The sequence below is a fragment of the Tamandua tetradactyla genome, chromosome 6 (assembly GCF_023851605.1).
Source record: "Tamandua tetradactyla isolate mTamTet1 chromosome 6, mTamTet1.pri, whole genome shotgun sequence".
Taxonomy (NCBI): Eukaryota; Metazoa; Chordata; class Mammalia; order Pilosa; family Myrmecophagidae; genus Tamandua; species Tamandua tetradactyla.
The window spans coordinates 64,391,588-64,406,806 of NC_135332.1; the positions used below are offsets into that span (position 1 = coordinate 64,391,588).

Below are 15,219 nucleotides of genomic sequence, written 5' to 3' on the forward strand. Positions count from 1 at the left end.
TCTAAAAGATCAATTCTTTTGAAATTTTTAAGGAGCAGCTTGAGCAAAGTTCCATGAGCAAAACTTGTTTATATCTGGTTTTATACTTGAAATGATGACACGCATTTCCTAATAAAAAATTTTTAAATGATGGTATGCAGTATTTACATTCTCAATAATTATATCACAGGGAAGCTTTGCACAAGAAGCTGATAAAATGTGTAAAATCATGGGTTTTTTTTTTTACAGCTGTTGAAGTTATCATTTTAAAATTATATATTTAATAAAAATTAAGTATTTAAGAATCAACTCCTTAACCTTCATGTTGCCATGCTGAGTGAGATAAGCCAGACCAAAGAAGATAAATATTGTATGATCTCACTTATTTGAAAGAATTAGAATATGCAAATTCATAGAGTCAGAAATTAGAATGTAGGGTACCAGGGGCCCAGTGGGGGGTGGGGAATGGGGAATTACTACCTAATGGGCACAGAGTTTCTGTTTGGGGTAATGGAAAAAATTTGGTAATTTGGAAGGTTTGGTGGAAGCATAATATCATGAATGTAAGTAAGGCCAATTAATTGAAGGCTTAAAAGTGATTAAAGTGGAAAATTTTATGTTGTGAAGATGTTACCACAACCAAATTTCTTTTAAAAAAAGATCAGTTCTTCTTTTTCTGTCATTGACAAATACAATGTTGAAATTTCTAAGGTAATGAGAATACATTTTAAATCCATTTGAGCTCTTTTCTATTTCAAGTATCTCAAAAGATGCTGAAACTCTGATGTTCAAAATGTCTACGTGGGGCGAGCCACAGTGGCTCAGTGGCAGAGTTCTCGCCTGCCATACCCAATCGACCTGGGTTCGATTCCTGGTGCCTCTCCATGCAAAAAATATATATATATCCATGTGCTGTTAAGAGGGGTCACCCTATTGCTATGTTGGTCATCTCTTAAAGGGCATGTCAGACACAAATGCACAGGAGTGCCTGATATAGTCAAAGTCCAAGATTCAGAGACACCTCTGGAAGCTGCCTCCACCAGGATGTCCCACTCGGCCTTCCTGCACCCTGACTCTGGTGGCTGCATGCTGCGCTGCATTCCCTGCTTGAGGGACCCTGGAACCACAACCCTCCCATCAGCAACATGGGGCTCTTGACAGCAGCGAGCAGTGTCACACTCTCAGCTGATGACCAAAGTAAATGCCCTTCTTAGGCCCACTTAACATATGACAGATGCCACCATTGTGCCTTGCCTGCTTAGGGGATTGTAGGGTACAGAATCCAACTTCCACTCAGCCCAGGCTTCTCTCTGAGGAGCTCCTCCAGGGTTCTCACAGCTGGAGGCCACCTCCCAAGGGCTCTGGACTCCCCTGACCATGGAGCCACCTCAAGGCTGAAGGGATCAACATTTCATGGCACATGAACAACCTTTTGATGTCAAGACATGCTGGCTGGGTAGCTCTGCTTTAAAGTGAGCTGTGGTGCTGTTCCCCAGTGTAAGCAGCCATTTCTAGGGCCTAGAACAATACTTTGGTATAATCTCTTACTCCATCATTTCTGCTGCATCATGCACATTTTTTTCTGTTTGTTTTATTAAATATTTCTTATTTGTACGTTCTTTTATTAAATGTTCTTCCTTCTTAACCTTTCTCATAGCTGATTATATATTCCATTTTCTCAGTTTAGAAACTCCTTCATTAAATACCGTATTCTACAGATGGATGCTGCCTGACATTATTTTCAAAAATAAAGACGAAAACTCAAAGGCTCATTCCAAGTGGTTGAGAGAGGCACCTTAATTGTCCTCTATGCCTCTGGCATATGACTCATGACTGGTACATGTTCTCCAAGAACTAGGACTTGAGAAATACATCAGGCCAGATAATCTATTTTTCCACTCTGTACCCAGGTCAAAGATAGGCACTGCAAGTCTTTTTTCTGATTCCACCAATATCTTGACCACTGCTCTAATGAATCAGAGGATTTCTTATTTCCTTATTTTTTGGCTCTCGTGGCAACTGAGGAGTAGAGAGAATTCAAGAGTGGATATTGGTCAATGCAGGTCATTCCAAGGAATAGCAACCTCCAAGCCCATCTTCAGGAAGGTTCTAATCTAAATGAGAAACCAAATGAACACTAATGTAATGGCTCAGATCACTTGTAAAAAGACATGAGAATAGTTTTTAAAATAAGTACCGTATGCCTTAGTTAGAGAAGTCATAGAGACTTGACCGAGTGAGAATAATCACAGGGCTAATAATTTCCTGATCTTTCTAAACACAATTTATATTCTTGCTTTCCTGATTAAGAATTTAGAGAGGCCAAATGGTAAGTTCTGTGGAAGGAACCATGTTTTATGCATCCTTTAATCTTTATCAATAACTAGAATGGTGCTGGTATATAAGGAACACCCCCAGATTTTTATTTTAAAAAGTCCAGGATGTTCTGGGTTTCTTTATTCTAATCATCCTTGTCCCCCTCAATTGAAATTGGACTCTGAATTTCAAATCTTGACTTAACCTTTCAAGACTTCGTTTCCTACTCTGGATAATGAAGTGCTATCTCAGGGATTTGGTAGAACAATGCCAGCGCCATTACTCATTCAATTAGTATTAAGAGTTATGATTACAATGGTCCCCACCATTTATTAGTCTATATTCTGAGCCCTCTCTTACAGTGAAGCTAGTTTCCTTTCTGTTTTTCTAAATAAGATATGTTTGCTTCCTTGACTATTTTCACTATCCAGTAAACATTTACACAGTATTAACCATATGCCAGCTCTTAGGTAAGTGCCCCATCGGAACTATGGGATTCCCTTCTCTTTCATATCGTTTGTATCTTCTACCTATGTCAACATCAAGCTCACATCTTATCTAGACACTTTTCTTGGTTATCTTACCTGAGAGAGGAAGGGAAGTTTGGTCTAGAGAAGGACAAATGATATAAGCTGTTACATTCAGAGAGTTGTGAAAAAAATGAGAACCTGTTTAGGGAGTTGATGGTGGAAATGGAAAACAATTTAGGTTCATTGGTGATCTCTGAGGAGGGGAACTGAGTATTTAGAGACTGACTTTTCATACTATACTCTTTTGTTCTGTTTGAATTTTGTGCTGGGTATATACATGTATTACTGCTTTAAAAATAAAAAGTGATAATTTGTAAAGAGAGAATCCTCCTCTCTTAAAAAAATGAAAGAAAATGTTCAGAAAATAGATAGATGATTAATTAGGTAGATAGATAGACAGACAGATAGATTGAGTTGGTAAACGTGGCAAAATGGTAAAATTGGTGAATCTGGGTATATGGTGTTGAGGGAAGGGGGTATTGGAGTTCTTTGTTTGGGGTTTGTATTATTTTTGTAACTGTCCTGTAAAAAGTTAGAAAAAACAGAGTGAAAAAAAATGAAAGAAAAGAATGGATGGACTTGAAACATTTATGACCAAAGAATTAATGAAATGGGAAAGTAAACCCTAGAGGAGTCAGGAGCCAAGACATAGGTTTTCCAAGAGCCACTTCTCCATCTTTTTCCATAAACTCAATTCCAGATCCATCAATCTGCATACTTAAAACTATAGGTGTCGATGTTGTTTTCTAGGAATGTGATGACTTTTTTATTCAAGCTTGGTACATTTATACCAGTAAGCCACACATATAAAGTCCCTTCAGTAGCAATCTATACTTGCAAATGTCCAGCCATAGAATTTCCTGAGAATTTGCTTTATAAAGAAAAAAATGGCTTTGCAAAACACCTCTGGGAGTGATCACAATTTAAAGTTACTGAACCAAGGTGGTGAAATCATTCAGAGGCCATTTATAATGTGGTGTTGCCATGTACTACATGATTCTTGTTCGTTAGTTCCAGAATTAGCTTTCAAATAATACATTACTTAGACCTAATTTACGATAGGTATGAAAGAATGAAACTTTGTTTCTGTGAACACTTATCAGTAGAATTGTATAGGAAGTCACTGGAAGTGTACTATATTAAAACCCAACAAGAAAAGTGCACGGGTGGTTCAGTGGTAGAACGCCTGCCTTCCATGTGGGAGACGCGGGTTCGATTCCCAGACCATGCACCCCCCAAAAAGCAACAGCAAGAATCCAAAGACTTATTGTGTATTGTGTGTAAAGCATCCCTGCAAGCACTTAGGAGAGAGGAAAATGGACCATAGTTGTGCCTAATAACCAGCAGTTCCACCAGCACGAAGGACATCATCTGTTTGTAGGCAAGAGCATTTGGTGAGCCTCCACAGAGAAGTTAGGGAGAAGCAAAACTAATTCTCTTGAGATCAAACCAATGGTTATTGTTTTACTTATTTAAAAAGCAATATAGGTATATGAAAATCATGGAAATTTAGAAAAAGAACAACAAAAGTGTAAGAGCCAAGGGAAGTTATTTTTTAATGGTAGTTGTAGAAGGAATATATTCACTGCTGCACATCCTTTAACAGAATTAACATCACCAACTTAACTTTCTCTTACCAATTTGATTTTCTTGCAATTAAGGAAGTGTAACAGTATGCACATAATCTCTGTTGTCTTCCTGGCTATCAAATAGTAGGCAACAATACATGTTAGTTGAATGGCTAATGAATAAATTAATGCTGTATTGATAATACCTGAATTTACACAACATTTTACAGCCTATAAATGTATTATGGACATTATCCCACTTTTTTCTTTCAATGACTCTGAGGTATGTATTGGCAAATGAACCTTCCTTATTTTATAGCTGAAGAAACCACAATTCAGAGGGATGTTAAATGGCTTGCCTAAATAGAGTGACACTCAAATAAAGGTCTCCTTTCTACTCTCCATTGCTTCTAATGCCTAGTATATATACCTCCAGCTACTATTCATTCCAGAACTGCTCTCTATTAGAATAGAAATTAGTAAATGGCTAGCCTTACCCAGGCATCTTACAATATTATGGAGAAGGTAAGATAAATATACCATAATTATTCTGGAATGCAAAAAAAATTTAAATGTAGATCTCCAGAGGAGATGGGATGGAATAGCTCCCTCACCCTTAACCCTTTGCTACTTTGTTTTCCTGGTGGCCTCAAAATTCTCACACTCACTCTGACTGTACATACAAATTTCTCCATAAAATGATGGCACCTCTGGGTTGAGGGACCAGGGAAGGCTTCATGGAAGTGGCATTTGAGATGATCCATGGGGAGAATTCGACAGATGGAGATCCAAGAAGACAAAATCTAGGGCCCAAGGAAAGAAACAGAAAGATCTAAAGTGGGGAGAGGAAAAGTTTGAAACTTGTCCATCTTGTCTGACAGGAGTCTAGCATGCACAAGGAGAAGACCAGGGAGACCAGATTGCTGTGACCAGTTTGCATCAGAAGCTGTTTCTGCAACTAGCTCATTAAGGATGAATGCTCTGCCCCAGGATTCCAAAGAAGGCTGACAGGGCACCAGCTGCAGGAGCTTTTTGCCTTTTTCCCCAGACGTTGAGTCCCCCAGACTTAATTTTCACTCAGTTCTATACCCTCAAATTGATTTTCCACCCTCTACATCATTTCTTGGCATTCGCCAGTGGATTCCTCTTCTGCCCTTGACCTCTTCCCCCATTGATCAGGCATGATCACTAGCAGGGCACCTAACCCCTTGCCCGCCACCTCCACAGAGGTCCTTCCTCTTACAGCGGGAAATGACTGCCACTTCCACCCACTCCCACTCTGCCCTCCAAGCCCACTCACAGGATGTGACAGCAAAGGGTCTGGAATGAGAGGCACAAGCGTTTGATTTAATAAAATAAATATTTAGCCCCAAATATGGAGCTATAAGCCAAATGGCACTGTCGCTTTTAGAGTGCTATACTGCTGAGCACTAAAATCATCTCACAACATGGTTTAAAATGAAATCTACCCCAGGTTTCTGTAAGAAGGAAACTTTATTTAATGTGGCTTGGATGAGAGTTTTAAAGTCAATTTTTAGCAATGCAAAATGTATTCCATTTACCCAACTCTATTTTCTTTACCCAAGTTGCAAAAATAAAAACTGAATTAAAAAAAATTTATCCTGTCCTGCCAAGACGCCCCCCACCCCTAAAATAGAAAATCTTAAACAAGAAAAGGAAAAAAGCAATTGACAGTGGGGATGGAATCCTCATGATTTGAAAGAGAAAAGATTTTTGCTATTTCTGTGGCTGGTCCTTTCAAGCTTCCTCAAACCTGCTTATTTTTCTTCATGGTTTTGGCTTGTCCCAGGTCAAGCAACTGGTCCAGTGGACAGAAGTTGCTGAAAACAAGGCTGCACTCCAAGGCTGAGGGGTATTTTTAGGTCTTGAGGATGAAAGTTTTTTTAATTTGAAGGAAAGGATGGTAATGTCATCCAAAGTACTAGTCCTGTGCAGAAGCTAGGACTTGGCATGACTGAGAAGCACACGTCAAAAGGAATGCAGCCAAAGGCCAAGCTTTGAGAAGCCAAGTGTCAGGAGGACCCAGGCATCCTTCTAGTTCATCCAAACAATGTAACCATGGAATTTTGAGTGAATTTTCTCTTTTTTTATTTGCCCCTTCCAAAAGCTGCTAGTGAATGTGGGCATTTGTTTTGTTTTGGGAGGCTCTAGCATCATGTTCTATATTCTTTCCCCTTTGAACAATAAGAACAAAAATAACCACTGAAATCCCCAAGATATGTCTTATCCTTATGGGAAAATGTTAGCTGGCTGATTCTGAACAGTCCTCAAAGTAACTATGATGTGAAGAAGTGATAGCTTTAAGATTAGATGCCTGTGTGTATATGTGTAGATATGGTGTGTGTTTGTATGTGCCTGACTCACATGCATGTGTTTAATAAAAAGTATCTGTGTAGTTAGGAGAAAGGCAGGAAGGGCAGAGCTATTCACATTCTAGGATGTGCAAGCTCCCTCCTTGGGATAGTTGGGTGTTAAATTTGGGCATCACACTAGGGTCTTACTAAAATCGATGATTCCAGGAATCATGCAGGAAAATCAATAATTTAAGTAAAATAGGAATACTCAACATCTGGAAACTGGCTTCAGTTGAATCTTACCATGTTGACAGAGCTATGTTTCTCTAAGGTGGTTGGCCTTAGGACCCGTGGGCAAAGGCTTACAGACAGAAAGGGAGTCCTTATCTATAGGGTGCCTTTAACCCATCTCTGGCATTCATCTCCTGGAGGCGCTCTTCCAAAGGTACCATAGATAGCTTCACTCAAAACATGTCCTTTTACAATTAGTCCAGTGTGATCGATGACAAAGGAATTTTGTGGTCGCATAAGCTTGGGACACGCTGCACACTATATCCTTCTCCTGAAGGTAACAGCCAGCTGGCATGATAAAGATTCTCAGCATGTCTTGCTTTATTGTGCTAAGTTTTTTGCAAACTTATTTAGCCATGGGATTTTTTTTCATTTAGTACTTAATACCACAGCAAATATATTCTCATCTTACCTTAAAATACAGAGACAGATCTATAACTATTATAATTTCAAAATGGTAGTGCCTCTAAACAATATTTTGAAGTCTACAGCTACTAAAATATGCATAATTTTTCTAGGTGACCAAATCATGGATAGTGCTATGATACTGTAACTTGTTCCCTTCGTCATATTTGAAGGGTATTGTTTTAGTTTGAAGGCTGCCAGAATGCAATATACCAGAAATAGAACAGCTTTTAAAAAGGGAATTTATTAAGTTGCAAATTTACAGTTCTATGGCCATGGACATATCCAAATTAAGGCATCAAGGGAAAGATACCTTAACTCCAAAGTAATGAAGTTTGGGGTTTCTCTCTCAACTGGGAGGGTACATGGCTACATCTGATAGCTTTCTCTCATTTCATAAGACATCCCTGGGGGAGCTTTCCTTCTGCTCCAAAGGTCTCTGGCTGTGAGGGCTCTGTTTCTTCTGGTGGCTCTCTTGCTTTTTCCAAAAGGTTCCCTCTTAAAGGACTCCAGTAAAAAAACCCACCTTGAATGGGTGAAGACACATCTCCAAGGAAACCATCAAATCAAAAGTTACCACCCATGGGGAGTTCCAAGATGGCGGCTTAGTAAGGTATGAGCGTCTTAGTTCCTCCTCCTCCAAAGCAACTACTAGGTGAACTGAAGCAGTGCAGAACAGCTCCCGGGGCTACGGCAGGGAATGGACACACAGCGTAACCCAGTCTGGACTGGCTAGTCTGACTGCGAGACTCGGCTGCGGTGAGATCCCCGAGCGGCACGCGATTTCCTGAGCAGCACCAGCTGCGGGTGTCGGAGCTACTCCCTCCCTCCTTCCCGGGCCGGCTGAGAGTCTCGGAGAGGCAAGTTTCCCAAGCCGAGGCGGCCAGCGCCCCTCTTTTGCGGGCGGCTTCGAGTCTCGGCTACGAGTCTCGGATCAGAGGGCTACCCAAGCCGCGGTGGCCCCCCCCCCGCCGGCGGCTTCCTGGTCCGGTGGGGAACTCCCCAGGCCGCGGTGGCCGGTGACTGACGCCCCTCCCCCGCAGGCGAATTCCTGGTCCGGTGGCGAATTCCCCGGACCCGCTGCAGCCGGCGACCAGCCATAGGGTCCCCTCAAGCCGCGGCAGCTGACACCCCCACCACGCGTGGCCCCTGAACCAACGGAGAGAATTGGATTGGAAATCCCCAGGCCGCAGAGATCGGTGACCAGGGGGGATCCATTCCAAACACTTGAGACAAACGTGTGCCACGAGCGCAACCTACTGGACAGGATAAGAAAAACAGAGCCCAGAGATTTCACAGAAAAATCTTACAACCTTGTTGGGTCCGACACCCAGGGAAATCTGACTAAATGCCCAGATGTCAGCAGCAGAAGATAACTGTCCACGCTCAGAAGATTGAGAATATGGTCCAGTCAAAGGAACAATATCTACTAATAAAAGGAACAAACCAATAGTTCAAATGAGATACAAGAGCTGAGACAACTAATGCTGAATATACGAACAGAAATGGAAAACCTCTTCAAAACTGAAATCTATAAATTGAGTGAGGACATGAAGAGGACATGGGCTGAACATAAAGAAGAAATAGAAAAACTGAAAAAACAAATCACAGAACTTATGGAAGTGAAGGATAAAGTAGAAAAGATGGAAAAAACAATGGATACCTACAATGGTAGATTTAAAGAGACAGAAGCTACAATTAGTGATTTGGAGGATGGAACATCTGAATTCCAAAAAGAAACAGAAACTATCGGGAAAAGAATAGAAAAATTTGAACAGGGTATCAGGGAACTCAAGGACAATATGAACTGCACAAATATACGTGTTATGGGTGTCCCAGAAGGAGAAGAGAAGGGAAAAGGAGAAGAAAAACTAATGGAAGAAATTATCACTAAAAATTTCCCAACTCTTATGAAAGACCTAAAATTACAGATCCAAGAAGTGCAGCACACCCCAAAGAGATTAGACCCAAATAGGCGTTCTCCAAGACACTTACTAGTTAGAATGTCAGAGGTCAAAGAGAAAGAGAGGATCTTGAAAGCAGCAAGAGGAAAGCAATCCATCACATACAAGGGAAACCCAATAAGACTATGTGTAGATTTCTCAGCAGAAACCATGGAAGCTAGAAGACAGTGGGATGATATATTTAAATTACTAAAAGAGAAAAACTGCCAACCAAGACTTCTATATCCAGCAAAATTGTCCTTCAAAAATGAGGGAGAAATTAAAACATTCTCAAACAAAAAGTCACTGAGAGAATTTGTGACCAAGAGACCAGCTCTGCAAGAAATACTAAAGGGAGCACTAGAGTCAGATACGAAAAGACAGAAGAGAGAGATATGGAGAAGAGTGTAGAAAGAAGGAAAATCAGATATGATATATATAATACAAAAGGCAAAATGGTAGAAGAAAATATTATTCAAACAGTAATAACACTAAATGATAAGGGACTGAATTCCCCAATCAAAAGACATAGACTGGCAGAATGGATTAAAAAACAGGATCCTTCTATATGCTGTCTACAGGAAACACATCTTAGACCCAAAGATAAACATAGGTTGAAAGTGAAAGGTTGGGAAAAGATATTTCATGCAAATAACAACCAGAAAAGAGCAGGAGTAGCTATACTCATATCCACCAAATTAGACTTCAAATGTAAAACAGTTAAAAGAGACAAAGAAGGACACTATCTACTAATAAAAGGAACAATTAAACAAGAAGACATAACAATCATAAATATTTACACACTGAACCAGAATGCCCCAAAATATGTGAGGAATACACTGCAAACACTGAAAAGGGAAATAGACTCATATACCATAATAGTTGGAGACTTCAATTCACCACTCTCATCAATGGACAGAACATCTAGACAGAGGATCAATAAAGAAATAGAGAATCTGAATATTACTATAAATGAGCTAGACTTAATAGACATTTATAGGACATTACGTCCCACAATAGCAGGATACACCTTTTTCTCAAGTGCTCATGGATCATTCTCAAAGATAGACCATATGCTGAGTCACAAAGCAAGTCTTAACAAATTTAAAAAGATTGAAATCATACACAACACTTTCTCGGATCATAAAGGAATGAAGTTGGAAATCAATAATAGGCGGAGGGCCAGAAAATTCACAAATACGTGGAGGCTCAACAACACACTCTTAAACAATGAGTGGGTCAAAGAAGAAATTGCAAGAGAAATTAGTAAATACCTCGAGGCGAATGAAAACGAAAACACAACATATCAAAACCTATGGGACGCAGCAAAGGCAGTGCTAAGAGGGAAATTTATTGCCCTAAATGCCTATATCAGAAAAGAAGAAAAGGCAAAAATTCAGGAATTAACTGTCCACTTGGAAGAACTGGAGAAAGAACAGCAAACTAACCCCAAAGCAAGCAAAAGGAAAGAAATAACAAAGATTAGAGCAGAAATAAATGAAATTGAAAACATGAAAACAATAGGGAAAATCAATAAGACCAGAAGTTGGTTCTATGAGAAAATCAATAAGATTGATGGGCCCTTAGCAAGATTGACAAAAAGAAGAAGAGAGAGGATGCAAATAAATAAGATCAGAAATGGAAGAGGAGACATAACCACTGACCCCACAGAAATAAAGGAGGTAATAACAGGATACTACGAACAACTTTATGCTAATAAATACAACAATTTAGATGAAATGGATGGGTTACTGGAAAGACATGAACAACCAACTTTGACTCAAGAAGAAATAGATGACCTTAACAAACCAATCACAAGTAAAGAAATTGAATCAGTCATTCAAAATCTTCCAAAAAGAAAAGTCCAGGACCAGACGGCTTCACATGTGAATTCTATCAAACATTCCAGAAAGAATTAGTACCAACTCTCCTCAAACTCTTCAAAAAAATCGAAGTGGAGGGAAAGCTACCTAATTCATTCTATGAAGCCAACATCACCCTCATACCAAAACCAGGCAAAGATATTACAAAAAAAGAAAACTACAGACCAATCTCTCTAATGAATATAGATGCAAAAATCCTCAATAAAATTCTAGCAAATCGAATCCAACAGCACATTAAAAGAATTATACATCATGACCAAGTAGGATTCATCCCAGGTATGCAAGGATGGTTCAACATAAGAAAATCAATTAATGTAATACACCATATCAACAAATCAAAGCAGAAAAATCACATGATCATCTCAATGGATGCAGAGAAGGCATTTGACAAGATTCAACATCCTTTCCTGTTGAAAACACTTAAAAAGATAGGAATACAAGGGAACTTCCTTAAAATGATAGAGGGAATATATGAAAAACCCACAGCTAATATCATCCTCAATGGGGAAAAATTGAAAACTTTCCCCCTAAGATCAGGAACAAGACAAGGATGTCCATTATCACCACTATTATTCAACATTGTGTTGGAGGTTCTAGCCAGAGCAATTAGACAAGAAAAAGAAATACAAGGCATCAAAATTGGAAAGGAAGAAGTAAAACTATCACTGCTTGCAGACGATATGATACTATACGTCGAAAACCCAGAAAAATCCACAGCAAAACTACTAGAGCTAATAAATGAGTACAGCAAAGTAGTAGGTTACAAGATCAACATTCAAAATTCTGTAGCATTTCTATACACTAGTAATGAACAAGCTGAGGGGGAAATCAAGAAACGAATCCCATTTACAATTGCAACTAAAAGAATAAAATACCTAGGAATAAATTTAACTAAAGAGACAAAAAACCTATATAAAGAAAACTACAAAAAACTGTTAAAAGAAATCACAGAAGACCTAAATAGATGGAAAGGCATACCGTGTTCATGGATTGGAAGACTAAATATAGTTAAGATGTCAATCCTACCTAAATTGATCTACAGATTCAATGCAATACCAATCAAAATCCCAACAACTTATTTTTCAGAAATAGAAAAACCAATAAGCAAATTTATCTGGAAGGGCAGGGTGCCCTGAATTGCTAAAAGTATCTTGAGGAAAAAAAATGAAGCTGGAGGTCTCACGCTGCCTGACTTTAAGGCATATTATGAAGCCACAGTGGTCAAAACAGCATGGTATTGGCATAAAGATAGATATATCGACCAATGGAATTGAATAGAGTGCTCAGATATAGACCCTCTCATCTATGGACATTTGATCTTTGATAAGGCAGTCAAGCCAACTCACCTGGGACAGAACAGTCTCTTCAATAAATGGTGCCTAGAGAACTGGATATCCATATGCAAAAGAATGAAAGAGGACCCGTATCTCACACCCTATACAAAAGTTAACTCAAAATGGATCAAAGATCTAAACATTAGGTCTAAGACCATAAAACAGTTAGAGGAAAATGTAGGGAGATATCTTATGAAACTTACAATTGGAGGCGGTTTTATGGACCTTAAACCTAAAGCAAGAGCACTGAAGAAAGAAATAAATAAATGGGAGATCCTCAAAATTAAACACTTTTGTGCATCAAAGAACTTCATCAAGAAAGTAGAAAGACAGCCTACACAATGGGAGACAATATTTGGAAACGACATATCAGATAAAGGTCTAGTATCCAGAATTTATAAAGAGATTGTCCAACTCAACAACAAAAAGACAGCCAACCCAATTACAAAATGGGAAAAAGACTTGAACAGACAGCTCTCAGAAGAGGAAATACAAATGGCCAAAAGGCACATGAAGAGATGCTCAATGTCCCTGGCCATTAGAGAAATGCAAATCAAAACCACAATGAGATATCATCTCATACCCACCAGAATGGCCATTATCAATAAAACAGAAAATGACTAGTGCTGGAGAGGATGCGGAGAAAGAGGCACACTTATCCACTGTTGGTGGGGATGTCAAATGGTGCAACCACTGTGGAAGGCAGTTTGGCGGTTCCTCAAAAAACTGAATATAGAATTGCCATATGACCCAGCAATACCATTGCTAGGTATCTACTCAAAGGACTTAAGGGCAAAGACACAAACGGACATTTGCACACCAATGTTTATAGCAGCGTTATTTACAATTGCAAAGAGATGGAAACAGCCAAAATGTCCATCAACAGAGGAATGGCTGAACAGACTGTGGTGTATACATACGATGGAATATTATGCAGCTTTAAGGCAGAATAAACTTATGAAGCATGTAATAACATGGATGGACCTAGAGAACATTATGCTGAGTGAGTCTAGCCAAAAACTAAAGGACAAATACTGTATGGTCCCACTGATGTGAACCGACATTCGAGAATAAACTTGGAATATGTCATTGGTAACAGAGTCCAGCAGGAGTTAGAAACAGGGTAAGATAATGGGTAATTGGAGCTGAAGGGATACAGACTGTGCAACAGGACTAGATACAAAAACTCAAAAATGGACAGCACGATAATACCTAATTGTAAAGTAATCATGTTAAAACACTGAATGAAGCTGCATCTGAGCTATAGGTTTTTTTTTTGTCTGTTTGTTTGTTTGTTTGTGTCTTTTTTTCTTTTACCTTTTCTCTTTTTTTTACTATTATTATTATTTTTATTTTTTTCTCTATATTAACATTCTGTATCTTTTTCTGTTGTTTTGCTAGTTCTTTTCCTAAATCGATGCAAATGTACTAAGAAATGATGATCATGCATCTATGTGATGATGTTAAGAATTACTGATTGCTTATGTAGAATGGAATGATTTCTAAATGTTGTGTTAATTTCTTTTTTTTCTTTAATTAATAAAAAAAAAAGTGAAAAAAAAAAGTATTTGCAAAGTCCCTGTTCTAGTTTGCTAGCTGCCGGAATGCAACACACCAGAGATGGTTTGGCTTTTAATAAAAGGGGATTTATTTTGTTAGTTCTTCAGAGGAGAGGCAGTTAACTTTCCACTGAGGTTCTTTCTTACATGGGAAGGCACAGGATGGTCTCTGCTGGTCTTCTCTCCAGGCCCGTGGGTTCCAACAACTTTCCCCGGGGTGACTTCTTTCTGCATCTCCAAAGGCCTGGGCTGAGCTCCGAGTGTTTAGATGAGGAATTCTGAGCTGCTTAGGCTGTGCTACGTTGCAGTCTCTCATTTAAGCATCAGCCAATTAAGTCAAACGTCCTTCATTGCAGCAGGCATGCCTCCTAGCCGACTGCAGATGTAAATCAGCAACAGATGAGGTTCATGTACTATTGGCTCATGTCCATAGCAACAAAACTAGGTACGCTCACCTGGCCAAGTTGACAACTGAATCAAACTACCACAGTCCCCTTCAGGGAATGCTGAGAATGGGGGAAAATTCAACTTTCCCAAGTTGAATTCTTGATATTCTCACAAGCAGTGTGGACAACCAAAGCTATAGGCTGAGCCCACGGTCTTGGGGTTTGTTCATATGAAACTTAACCCCACAAAGGATAGGTCAAGCCTACTTAAAATTAAGCCTAAGAGTCACCCCCAAGAGAACCTCTTTTGTTGCTCAGATGTGGCCTCTCTCTCCAGCCAACACAACAAGCAAACCACCACCATCCCCATCTACGTGGGACATGACTACCAGGGGTGTGGACCTTCCTGTCAATGTGGGACAGAAATCCTAGAATGAGCTGAGACTCATCATCAAGGAATTCAGAGAACCTTCTTGACCAAAAAGGGGAAGGGTGAAATGAGACAAAGTGTCAATGGCTGAGAGATTCCAAACAGAGTTGAGAGGTTATCCTGGAGGTTATTCTTATGCATTAAGTAGATATCACCTTGTTATTCAGATGTAATGGAGAGGCTGGAGAGAAATGCCTGAAAATGTAGAGCTGTGTTCCAGTAGCCATGTTTCTTGAAGATGATTGTATAATGATATAGCTTTCACAATGTGACTGTGTGA

At 39.4% G+C, this 15,219-nt stretch overlaps 1 protein-coding gene across 9 annotated transcripts in view; it reads left to right on the top strand.

The window, feature by feature from the left end:
* LOC143688250 (uncharacterized) overlaps nucleotides 1–15,219 on the top strand; it is a 298,694-nt gene that overhangs the window by 223,583 nt on the left and 59,892 nt on the right. The window lies entirely within an intron of this gene.